We start from the raw sequence: 12240 nt of genomic DNA, 5'->3' as shown, positions 1-12240 counted from the left end.
ACGTGTACAAAAAAATAAAAATGTAACATAGGCTGCAAAAGCCCATTTAGAGGGTCAGAAATTGCATGCAAAACTATGCCCTGTGTGTCAAAAAAATCATGAAAAATAATGTAATAAACATTTTTTTTAATACTCATATTATGTTTGCATGGCGTGCAGCAGTGCTCAAACATGACGTCATGCAAAAAAAAAATTAAAAAGTATAAAAAGTAAAAATAAGAAATATGTGAAGATAATGCATTATAGGGCCCTGCATGGAGTATGTACAATGGTAGATTTTAGTGGTTTCTAAGAAGGTAGCCTCTGGAATAGTGAAGTCTCCAGGTGTGCACAGATCTGTATGCAAATGAGCTGCAGTTACTGAATAGCAAAAATGGACTACTGTGGCCGCAGATAAAATCTGTGTAGCACCAGAACCATGTTAGTGTCCACAGAAGAGCTAGCTGACATCAAAAGGGGGTATGTCACTATATGTTTAAGCTGACTGGATCTCAGCAGTGCCTGTTTGCTCAGTGCACCTCTCAGGTAAGCAGGGGGGTGTGCTCAGTGCTGCTAAGCTTTGTTAAGCTGCGGGGCACATGTTTTAGCTGATTTGAGCTCTGCTAAGCAAGCCTGTGCATGGGGGTGTGTCCAGACTGCTGAGCAGTGTTTATGCCTGCACCGTGGGTTTGCATGCCACGCCGCTGTGCTTAGCAGGGAAGGCAGTTTAAAAAAAAAGAAACTTGCCTGGGAAAGCCAATCATGTAGAAAATACTGATAACCCCTGTTCCACTTACAATGGCCCATTCAAACCCCTCAGTGATGTACCTGGCAGGTGGAATGCATCATAGTTAGCCAATCACACAGGTTGCATCTGCAGCAGAGCACAATAAAGTATGCATTCACCCTACAATCTGATTTTTCCCCCACACTCTGCACCATTGGAGTACAAACTTGGTAATTTTAACTGACAGAATGCTAGGGGCTGCTGCTGCTCTGCTACATCTGTATGTGCTAAATGCTGTGGTCGGTGCTGATGCTGACACTGACAATAGGCCTAGACTGAGAAGGAGAAAAGTGTTCAGGCTCAGGGTAACCTTCCAGGAGCTACATGAGCTGGAGACTGTAGAGCTCTACAGGGTGACAGGGACATACTACAAGAGCTCACTGAGCTCTGCCACCCTCAACTCAGAACCAGAGCCAACAGAGGGGAACCCATCCCAGTGGAGACAAAGGTATATGTAGCCCTTAGCATTCTAGCTACAGGTACTTTTCAAAGACCAAATGGGGACATGACGGGGATCTCACAGGCATCTACATCCAGGTTATTCCACCATTTCCTGACTGTCATGCAAACACATGCCTATAAGTACATTTATTTACCCTGCACACCTGAGGAGAGGGCCAGCAGTATGCATCTCTTCTACTGTGTAGCACACTACCCTGAGGTACTGGGTGCCATAGACTGTACTCATGTACACATTAAAGCACCAACAGGGAGGAGGGTAGAGTCTATGTCAACCACAAGGGGTATCATTCTATCACCTGCCAGGTCATATACAATGCCCAGGGCATCATCATGAATGTGTGTGCTGGCAGCCCTGAAAGTTATCGCAACTCCCATACCTGCCATGCATCACAGCTGTATCAGATGTTTGTCAGGGGGGACACCCCATAAGGCCATCTAGTGGGGGATGCTGGCTATGCACTAGAATAGTAGATGATGACACCCATCAGAAATGCACACACATCTACTGAAGAATGCCATAATGAGGCACATATGTTCATAGGTAGGTACTAGGCTATCGGCCCTGGGCCTATACAAGCCCAGCCGAAAAGGTACCCTGGCTTTTGCCACCCAAGAAAATTATTTTCCTGTGCCACTGTCAAGCCGAGCCACAGAGGTGATCCCCAGGGTAAATTTCCTATTTCCCATCCAATCATCAAGATTTTTCTTGAAGAGTGCTAATGAGGAGCTTTGTTTGATATAGATAGGTAGTTTATTCCAGAGTATGGGAAGTCTCTGGGATGGAATCTATGCCTCCGGCATGTTCTGTTTATTGTGGTGACAAGGTTTAGGTCCCTAGAGCGTGTAGCTCGGAGGGATTGGGATTTCTTTAAGTGAAGCATGTCCAATAGCTCTGGGTTTGACATAGCTTAGTTAGGCAGAGATCACCTCTGAATAGGACAGATGCATGACTGTCAATGCTAGAGTCCCCTACCCTCCAACACAGCTGTGTTCCCATACAACTGCAGTAACAATATGTTTGCAAGGATATAGCAACAGACCACACAATCCCAGGGCTGTCCCAAATGACCTGGCTACATGTTCTATTTTCACAATATGCAGGGGTCAAAGTGTATGTCTGCCTGCTGTTGATAGTGTCAAGAATTAAACTTCACTTTCTGGTGGCTGGTGAGGGTCAGTGGGCTAAGGACATTAGCACGGTTGATGGTGTTCATGGTTTAAAGCTGGCTACACCTAAAATTTTGCATGTGAGGTATTCCTATGGTAGAAGTCCCACAGACTGTCAATATGCCGGAATCTTTCACTGTAAGACAGCTGGACAAAGACAGAGATCTTGGAGGGGCAGAGGGCCAAACCTACAAATATTATACATGCACTGAGTAACCTAGAAGGTGGATAGTACAACAGCAGGTTGTAACAAGTCAGAGGAGTAGTAGCAGGATGTAAAGGCCATCACATAACTGTGTCAGTACTTACAAGTCAGTGGGCACCATTAAGTTGTATATTAGAAGAAAAACACAACTGTCTGAGGGGCAGAGCAAATATATGGGGCGTAACGCTGAGCATCCTGCAAAACATGTACAGTCAGAGGTATGAAGATTGTAACCCTGTGTGTGGTGTTACATCATGTACACCAGTCACAGCATACCTACAACCACTTAGAGCAGGAAATATGGACAAAGCCATGAACAGGAGTGGGACAAAGGCCCAAATATAAGGAGAAGGATTACTAATTAGTAGCCAGACAAATGTAGAAAGTGCAGGGAATAACAGGTCGTGCAGTAGCATGGGTTCCCTGGTGTGTATGGAGTCAGTAACCCAAATGTCTCTCATCAGTTCCTAACATCAATCTATAATGATTTGCCACTGATGTACCAGAACATCACAATGCTATGTAAAACATACCATACATATGATGCAAAACCCTGTACAGTCTATTACAATATGTACATTCGCTAGGTATGAATCATATATTTTGTTCAGCACACAACCGGGGAATCCCTTGTTCATAATATCAGGGAGGTGCTGGACTGCTGAATCAGGTGCAGCAGCCAACTGGCTGTAGCACACAAAATCCCGGACTGGAGGACAGGTAGGTCTGGAATGGAGTCACCTTGTAAGTACTGACAGTTACACTGGGTATGCTTCTACACTTAGCTAAAGAACTGAGATGTGAAAATATCTCTGTTCATACAGACAGCTATGTATACGTATGTATCTGTCTCTTCCTATCCTCCTCAGACATGATTACCCTTATCTATCAGGTAACATATCTATCTCTCTCTCTCTCTATATATATATATATATATATATATATATATTTATATATATATATATATATATATATATATATATATATATATATATATATATATATATATATATAATATATATTTTATATATAAATATATATATATATATATATATATATATATAAAGGTGTAGAGTGATGTACACCTCCACATATATCTATATAACACAGTTACATAACGCACACTCACAACTACATCTAAGTTGACATCCCTGTGAGATATATATATATATATATATATATATATAGATGTATATATATATATATATATATATATATATATATATATATATATATATATATATATATATATATATATATATATATATATATATGTATACACATGTGTATATGTGTGTAGAGATGCACGAATGTCCACACCTACATGGAGAATGCTGGGGTTAACGGCACCGACACACACAACTGTTGTCTGATGGTAAAAGACCACACCTGCATAATGACATAATACACCCAACCACAAAACCCTGTGCCTGTGGAATGTCACCCTGTAGACAGACAGTGGTGAGCAGGTGGGGTAATGTGCAATGGCTGCAACACAGGACTTGGACAGGCCATATTGTCACTAGCCAATTCTCCACCTAGCAAACTGCAAATGACCAGAAATGGCGATACTGGTACCTATACACACATAGCAGGGGTTTTAACAGGTACCCTACTGCTACAACACTAGATACAATAACAGCATAAACAGGTTCATTCTGCAGGCCACACAGGCTGTGTAACACAAGGCCACTTTGCGTAGCCCACACGTACTGTGGCTGCAGCCACATATATACCAAATGTAACTGGTGGTGCGTGCATCTAGTATTGTGAGGGGTAGTGTGTAATAGCAGGTAGGTAGGGGTTCTAATCTCACATCAGCCACCTGGTGTGTGTATGTGTATGTAGATATTTCTCATACAGCAGTATAGACATACCAATCAGGCCTATGTCTGTGCAATGGGCAATCATTTTATGGCCCTGTGACTAGCATCCTTGACAACATTGTCCTCCCTGTCAACAGCTACTGATGTCATCCACCTTAACAGCACTGGCTGTCAATCTCATAACAGATAAGCTCCGAGGTGCATGCGATCTGTACTTACTGCTATAACTTATACTACTAGATAGGTATGGGGTTCTAATCTTAATAAAGACAACTGTCTGTGTGTGTGTGTGTGTGTGTGTGTGTGTGTGTGTGTGTGTGTGTGTGTGTGTGTGTGTGTCCATATACCCCCTTGCAGCAATGTGCCTGTCTTGCCTGTGTGCAATAGTTATACATTTTAAGGCCCTGTGAGTAGCTGCTGGCCCTAAATAGCCTACATCTACCTAGGCATAAATGCTATCTGCCACCACCTACATTTGTAGTTACAGAATACTCAGGTGACATGTATCAAGGGTAGCATTCCTTGTCACAGGGTATGCATGCAGGATTATGCTGTCTGCTCCCACTGTCCCTGACACACTGTTCTACACATACGCACCTAGGTAACCATGCACATATATAGCTGCATCTTGCTGATGTCATATTTCTGCTTTGGTGCCATGCCATCCTGAGCCCTGTACTGCCAGCAAGTCTCCACAATGTAGCCACTCAAACCCCTGGAACAGAAACATACAATGTTCTGAGAGACTCCTTTCAGTATGCAACAACACTGCCAATCTAACATTATACAACAAAGATACAAACACTTTGATGTGTAGTCATGACACATGCCAGCATATAGCACCTGTCATGGCATAACACTACTGCACTACAAAATGTCATGTAATGTAATTTAGTCAACCATCAGACACATATTTTCATGTCCCTGCATTGATGGTATGGATGGGAGGGATGTGCACAGGTATCATCATATGCACAGGCTGTGGTCTGGTTGTACCAGAGGCCTAGGGTATGCCAGTTGACATCATGTGTGTGAGTCAGGAAGGGATGCTGGTCAACTGGGCCATCAAGAGGTGCCATGTGTGTCTGTTGGTGACCTGCATGTGACAGTGATGTTTGAGTGTGTGTGCATACATGGTAAAGCCATGTGCTAGCCCTACAAATGGATATGTTGGACAGCTGTGGACCGTACATGGCAGAATGGACAGTCTGCCATCTATGGCCATGAACATGGGAACCGGCTCTGCCAGGAGTGGCAATGGCACCACAATGCCCAAAGTTAGATGTGGTACTAGTCGCTGACGTTGACTGGTGTCTGCTGGGTCCGTGTCCCTCACAGGACCACCCAGGACCATGTGCCCATGGCCTACCATGTCATGGTGTGGACAGCACCCTCTCTTCTGTAGTTACAGAGGTACTTCCACTACTGGACTGTGAGTGCGCAAGGCCACATGGACTCTCAGTGGATGTTTTTGCTGACCTACGGCCACGTGTCTGATGCCCTACTCCCACCACATGTTCTAGCACAGACAATGTGCAGTCACAGACTAACAATGTCTCACGTCAACATCTGTCCACTACATCAGTGAAACAATGCATGGCATCACCAATGTGGTGGAGGGAGTCATGGATGTCAGAGAGTAATGCATCCAAGAGCCTGAGCATCTATCTGGTGTTGTGTTCAGAATGTGTCTGTGCCTCCATGATATACCAAAACATGTGTTAAGTGACTCATGATGTGACGCCTGTGACAGGTGGTGGATGGGCAGCAGTCTTCCTTTCAGCACCCCTGTCAATCTGCTTGTGTGGGACCTCACCAGCTCTCTGGCTATGGCTAGTGTCTACACTCACTTATGCTATTGATGCCACACTCTCCTGTTCGATGCTGCCATACTCTGACTGTCTGATATCTGTGGCTGCAGGGGACTGGGTATGTGTGGGCATACTGACTGTGTGAGGGGACAAAGGGGGAGGAAGGGGGATGTCAACCCATGGGAAATATTTAGCCCCCAACAACACCACCTGTGCCTCACTATGGCCACCACCATCACCAGAGTCCGATGAGACACTGGCATCAGGTTGTGAGGGGGACACACTCCAAACCCCATGGTCAACTGTGAGGAGGAAGACAAAATAAGTACATTATTACCTGCACTATTATGTATGGTGATCCACACGCACACATACAGGTGAGGAGCCACAACTGCATTGCATATACCACATCTTATTTCTGTTCCCATGCACAATACACAAGCAGACAACAACATGCACAGACAAGACAGGACCTTCTGCATATATCAACATGTACACTAGGTACTGCGATATTGCCTACATTGTTGCCATTCTGACTATGTGTGCACAAGTGTGCGTTAAAAACAACCTCCCCCCAATGCAGATTGACCTGACATCCGTGTACTGGTATGTATAGGCTGCCACAATGACTGATACAGTATTACAATGATGAACTCAGGAGGCTTATCTGGACACTTCTCTGCTGTGGATGCTGTGGCACCCACCTCCATGATGTATGGGGTGATGGATGCTTGGAAGCTGGTGGTTGGCCCCAGGTTCACCAGGAATTCCTCTGTGGCCGAGAGTGGTTGTTCTGCTGCAGGCCCTCCACTGGTGGCAGCATGGTCCCTGGTCACAGCAGTGGCCCTTTGCCATGCAGCATTTACTGTATCTGTTGTCGGATGTTAGACCTGCTCATAGCTTCTGTCCTGTATCCTACGTGGTTGACTGCTGTGACAAGGTCAGCCCACAGTGCTGCACATTGTTCATGATTCTGGTGACTCCTGGACAGCAGAATGTTGTGATGCAGTCTGAGGCCATCCAGGATAGCATTATTTTCGGCAGCTGAAAATGACGGGTGCCTCCATCTATACATCCTGTCTGAAAGACAAGGAGAGGGGAACACATCACAGGGCCACATACTTTGCTATCCACTATGTACAGACCCTGCACATCAAAATTGGCCTGCAATATCAATTGCTACCTCCCACAACAGGCCCCTCCATCTGTCAACACAGCATGTATGTGACTGTCAGCAACATAGTAGCAATACTGGTTATGTCCCTGTGTGCCGTGATGGAGTGTGCTGTATGTCTCCACTCCCATCAATGCCATCTACTATGGTGTGTGCCCTATGGCAACATCCCAGTGACATGTCATATAGCCACTGGCAGACAAATACGCATTACAAGTATATGGGGACAGTCTAGCAACATCCATGTGCCACAATGAATTCCTGCTGTAGGGGGTTGCCAGTTATGCTAGCCATAGCTGTCAAGTGATGCAATATGAATGTCGACAAAACAGTGACATAACCAGAGTACATCAGGGATAGTCAGGGGCACTCATACAATGTCTGAACTATTCTTATGTGACATTCACAGACTAAGAGGAGCTGAATGACAGTGCATCATGTGATATGACAGCTGTGTCCCCCCTTACGTACTGTCACTATGTCTAACACATACTCCAGTAGCATTTGTACAGGAGCTGACCATTGTAGGAAGGAGTGAGAGGGCCAGAGCTGTGATTCAAGTCACAGACGGCACAGTTGAGAGGCATGCCTGTAGTTGGACAGCAGACTATCACTAACATATCATTCCCAGAGATGTACTACAGGCCTACTGTTGTAATCCCTATTCCCCATAACTGCATCCTCCCATCTGCATCCCATTATATGGGGACTTGTATTACATACCTGTTAGAGTGATGTAATCTGTGCACAAATATTCAAGAAAAATACCTCCAAAATCACAGTCTGTCTTGGTAAAGCAAGTTACAGACCTGGTTTCCATAGGCAGCTGTTTGCCTTTTGTAGGTAATGCTCAATAACAGGTGATGGCCTGTGCACCAATCTGCATCTTAGACTTGCTAATTGCATCCAGAACAGCTGGTTAGCACTTTCATTAGCCAATGACATGTCACAACAGTGTAATATTTAAAGCCTTCATGTAGGCCTCGGCCCCTTTCTTAGTCTGTGGGATGGACATTAGTGAGGTGTGGGGACTGCAGCATCACAAAGGGTGGCTACAAATACTGTCCACTGTTGAGATTTATGAGGTATGTCCTCAGCTTTCCATGCCATGTTTGGCCATTGTCAAATGAGTTTGTGATTATCTGGCAGTTCAGTGTTAAATATTGTGAGCTGAGGTCAGTAAGGAGGAAGAGATATGTGAGTGTCAGATGTCATACCCATCAGAATATGCATGCTGCTGCAGTAGCTGCTGGTCTATCAGCTCTGAATGTTTGTAGGGGCAGACTGTGCCACATGTCCCTGTCACTTGACTTTTGCCCCCACCCATTTATGTATAGGTGTTTTGTGGATCCCGTGTTCTAAGGGGTTGTGAGGTATGGTAGGTCTGTAGCAGGTAGCCTAACATACATTTGCCTGCATATGTTGCATTCTACAGTTCCTGCTTTTTGCCTATGACTCATAGTGGGGAGTGTAAACACTTTGGAGGACAGCAAGCTGTATGTGTCACTGAGGAAGTACTGTCAGCTCTGTCATTACAGCACAGCCAGAGTGAGGGTAACCATAACAGTCCAGTTGAGGCATGTGATTAAGGTACATCTGTTATGTAACAGTGCCAATAAGAGAGTAGTAGGCAAGATATAGGTAGGCTATATGAATATGTGCAGTATGTCCCTACCTACAGGCCTTTCACTTGCTAACATGGGTAGCAGTTATTTCAGTAGCAGCAACCTATTTTGGTGAAAATTGCATGACTCAGTCATGATTTGCTATATTCACAAAAATGTAACTGAAGTACAACACACTGGATTTAAACCCAGGACTGTGGGTGGCAAAAAGTACTTCACACAAGGCAATTAACAGATTGAGCTACTGAGTCACTGCTGCAGCAGGTGTATTCACAAGATATATGGGCATGCATACTCTCTATGACACCGGAATTGAATTAACATGTGTTTTCTGGGGGTATGAGGTGGGACATTGAAATGTCTGTCATGATCTTCTAACCTCAATCTTTAATGACTTGCCAGTAGTTTAGCAGATATATATGTGTTTGTGAAAACCATGCCAAACCTAGGGGGCACAACTTCGGACATTCTGCAACAGTCTGTACAGTTGAAAGGTATACCTGCTACTCCAGGCCTCACATATATCTATTATTATTTATTTGGCTGTGTACTAGTGCAGTGTCTGCCTCACAATCCCAGCTACACTGCCAATGTGTCAGTGGCAATCAGGATATCTTGGTGGAAACACCTGTTTTAACTCAAAGCTGAGTGGCCTGGTGCATTAATGAACTGTGCTGTAGTTGACAGGGGCCCTGGTTTGAGACATGGCAAGGGTGATTATTTTGCAGATGTACCTAACACTGCCAGAAATACATAAGATGATCAAGGCACTTTTAAGTGGTTTTTAAGCAGGTCAGGGCAGGTTTGTGTGGTGTGCTGTATTGTTTAGCTTCACTTAAACCTGCACTAATTATAAAAAAGAAAAGAAAAAGGGGTGACAGGAAAGTGGTGAAATGGGAGCAAGCTGGGGGAAAACATACTGAAAGTTAGGTAGGGATGTGCAGGACAGGTGTAGGAAAGGAACATAGCTCTCCATTTCTTGTACAGTAACAGCTGTGCAGGTTATACAGTATTTGGAATTTGCAGCCTCACACTCCAGCGAGAGGGGTTAGGACACCATAACTGTGTTGATCAATTCATGTAATAATTAACTGATTCCAGTGGAAGCAGATGCAAAATGGAGAGCTATGTATGGGGGTGATATTTTTTGTGTGGGACAGGTGGCTTTTTTTTTTTTCTTTTTTAAAGAACGAGTGTAATGTTGGGGAAGGGATATACATACATGTGGGGAGGTAAGTTGTATAGGAGAGGTTGCATTTGCAGACAGACAAGACAGCATACAGGGGCAGTGTGCAGCACATGAGTGGGAATGGGGAGGGTGTTGTGGAATCATAGATCCATGTGGCCCCCCAGACGGCAGCAGTGTGACTGAGCTCCCCACCCAATGGCAATCAACACTGCTCTTTCACTGCCTTGAAGGTGACTATGCTGGAGGCTGGGAACCAGGGCCACCTTGCCTCTCCAGGTTGGCCAGTCTACCCTAAATCCAGTGCAGGCAATTCTCATAACCATGATGCACTATCCTGAGCACCACTACTGGCAGTTCATCCTGAGTTACAACCCTCCTTCCACAGCCACTCCCGGGAGTGGCGGGGCCCCGTCCCTTGATGCGGTTCCACCTGTAAGTGGTGCAGGGCTAGTGGAGGGGTCACCACCAACTTGGGTCCCAGACATGCTGGGAACTGGTGCCATGGCAAGCTGAGGTAGGGTAGGCAGATCACCAGGAATCAGCCTACACAGTCGAGCTCTGGTGTTGAGGTATTTCAATATGTCTAGGTTAGTAATGAACATAACATTTAGTTAGTTATAACAGCATGGCAGAACATTGCAAATAACCCAGTAATATAACATTGCATAGTATATGGAATACAACAATAAGTGAGATAACAATCAGTATGGTAACAGCATGCCAGTAACAGTTAAGGTGTAAGGCCAACAACATAGGTAATTCAACATGTTATGTTAGTATGCAACCATTGTATTATATAACAATAATAAAACACACAGCCCAACATGACGTTTAGAGAACATTTGTTAATAGTAAATCATAATCGATGTATAACAAAAATAAATTATGATGAAGATAAGGGGTGCGGGGAGAGAGAAATACAGTCCATTAGTACCAGTATAAGCTATATAGTTTACAACAGTACTGTTAATTACTCTATAGGTCTCCCCTTCCTTTATGTATAACAGTGCCCTACAGCTCATGTGGCACTTACATACCTCTCAAGCTATCCATATAGGACAGTATGGGGCAAGCTGTAACACCTAGAGGTACACAACTGCAGAGAACTATTACATGTTAGGTGGACCTATATTACTACCAAGGTGTTCTATGGACAGATGTAGTGTGACTGTGCTTTTGACACAATCGTGTCGATGGATAAATTTGTGATAGAGGGATTAGGTGACAGTGATTACAGTCTGTTACATAGTGAAACTTGAGGGACATGTATCGTGTACAGTACAGAGAGTAAACAACTATCATGCCATCCTTGGCAGGCATGGGGTTATACTGTCAGCAAATGTACAGACACACCAGGCACATAGCCATACCAAGATTACACATTTTATTGTAATATTTTTTATTAGTATTGTACTTGTTGTCTTTATTTTCTGATGTTTTATCACATTCCTGAGCAATGCTGTTAACAGTCTGTTTCTTCTGAACACACAAATTATTAAACCATAATAAGGGCTACTGCACCCATTTACCTGTAATTCCTGTGGGAAAAAATCTGTTAACAATACATAACTGATTCAGTAATACTTATTAGTACTTGTAACTGGATTTGAACCCTGTTCTGTGTGTGACAAAATGTACATTTTATTTTATTTTATTTATTTATTTTATTTTACATTTGTTGACCGGGTTAGTCCAACTGGATACATATCCATTTTCAGTGGAGGCCCGGGGAGAAAAGCTCCAAAGAACAGACATACATAAACAAATACAGTGACAAAACTATAGTAAGTTAGTAAACTGGCATTAATATGCAAAATAAAGCAGTAAGTAGTTGTATATATAATTCAAAAGAGATACAAGTTAGTAAAGATGGATTGTCAGGGCTACATAGTGGACCCATAAGGTTTTGGGTTGGGTGGAGGCTTGGGTAGGCCTGGTTGAGCCAGAGACGTGGGCTATTAGTCTGGATTAGAGCATGGGCATAGCCATTGGGATTTTAGTAGAGCTCGGAGGTG

At 43.9% G+C, this 12240-nt stretch overlaps 1 protein-coding gene across 3 annotated transcripts in view; it reads right to left on the bottom strand.

The window, feature by feature from the left end:
• TNR (tenascin R) overlaps positions 1 to 12240 on the bottom strand; it is a 5843683-nt gene that overhangs the window by 848748 nt on the left and 4982695 nt on the right. The window lies entirely within an intron of this gene.

The sequence above is a fragment of the Protopterus annectens genome, chromosome 10.part0 (assembly GCF_019279795.1).
Source record: "Protopterus annectens isolate FY-2018-M chromosome 10.part0, PAN1.0, whole genome shotgun sequence".
In the NCBI taxonomy this organism is placed as follows: Eukaryota; Metazoa; Chordata; order Ceratodontiformes; family Protopteridae; genus Protopterus; species Protopterus annectens.
The sequence above is the reverse complement of the archived record's forward strand: the minus strand, read 5'-3'. Positions and strand labels throughout refer to the sequence as shown.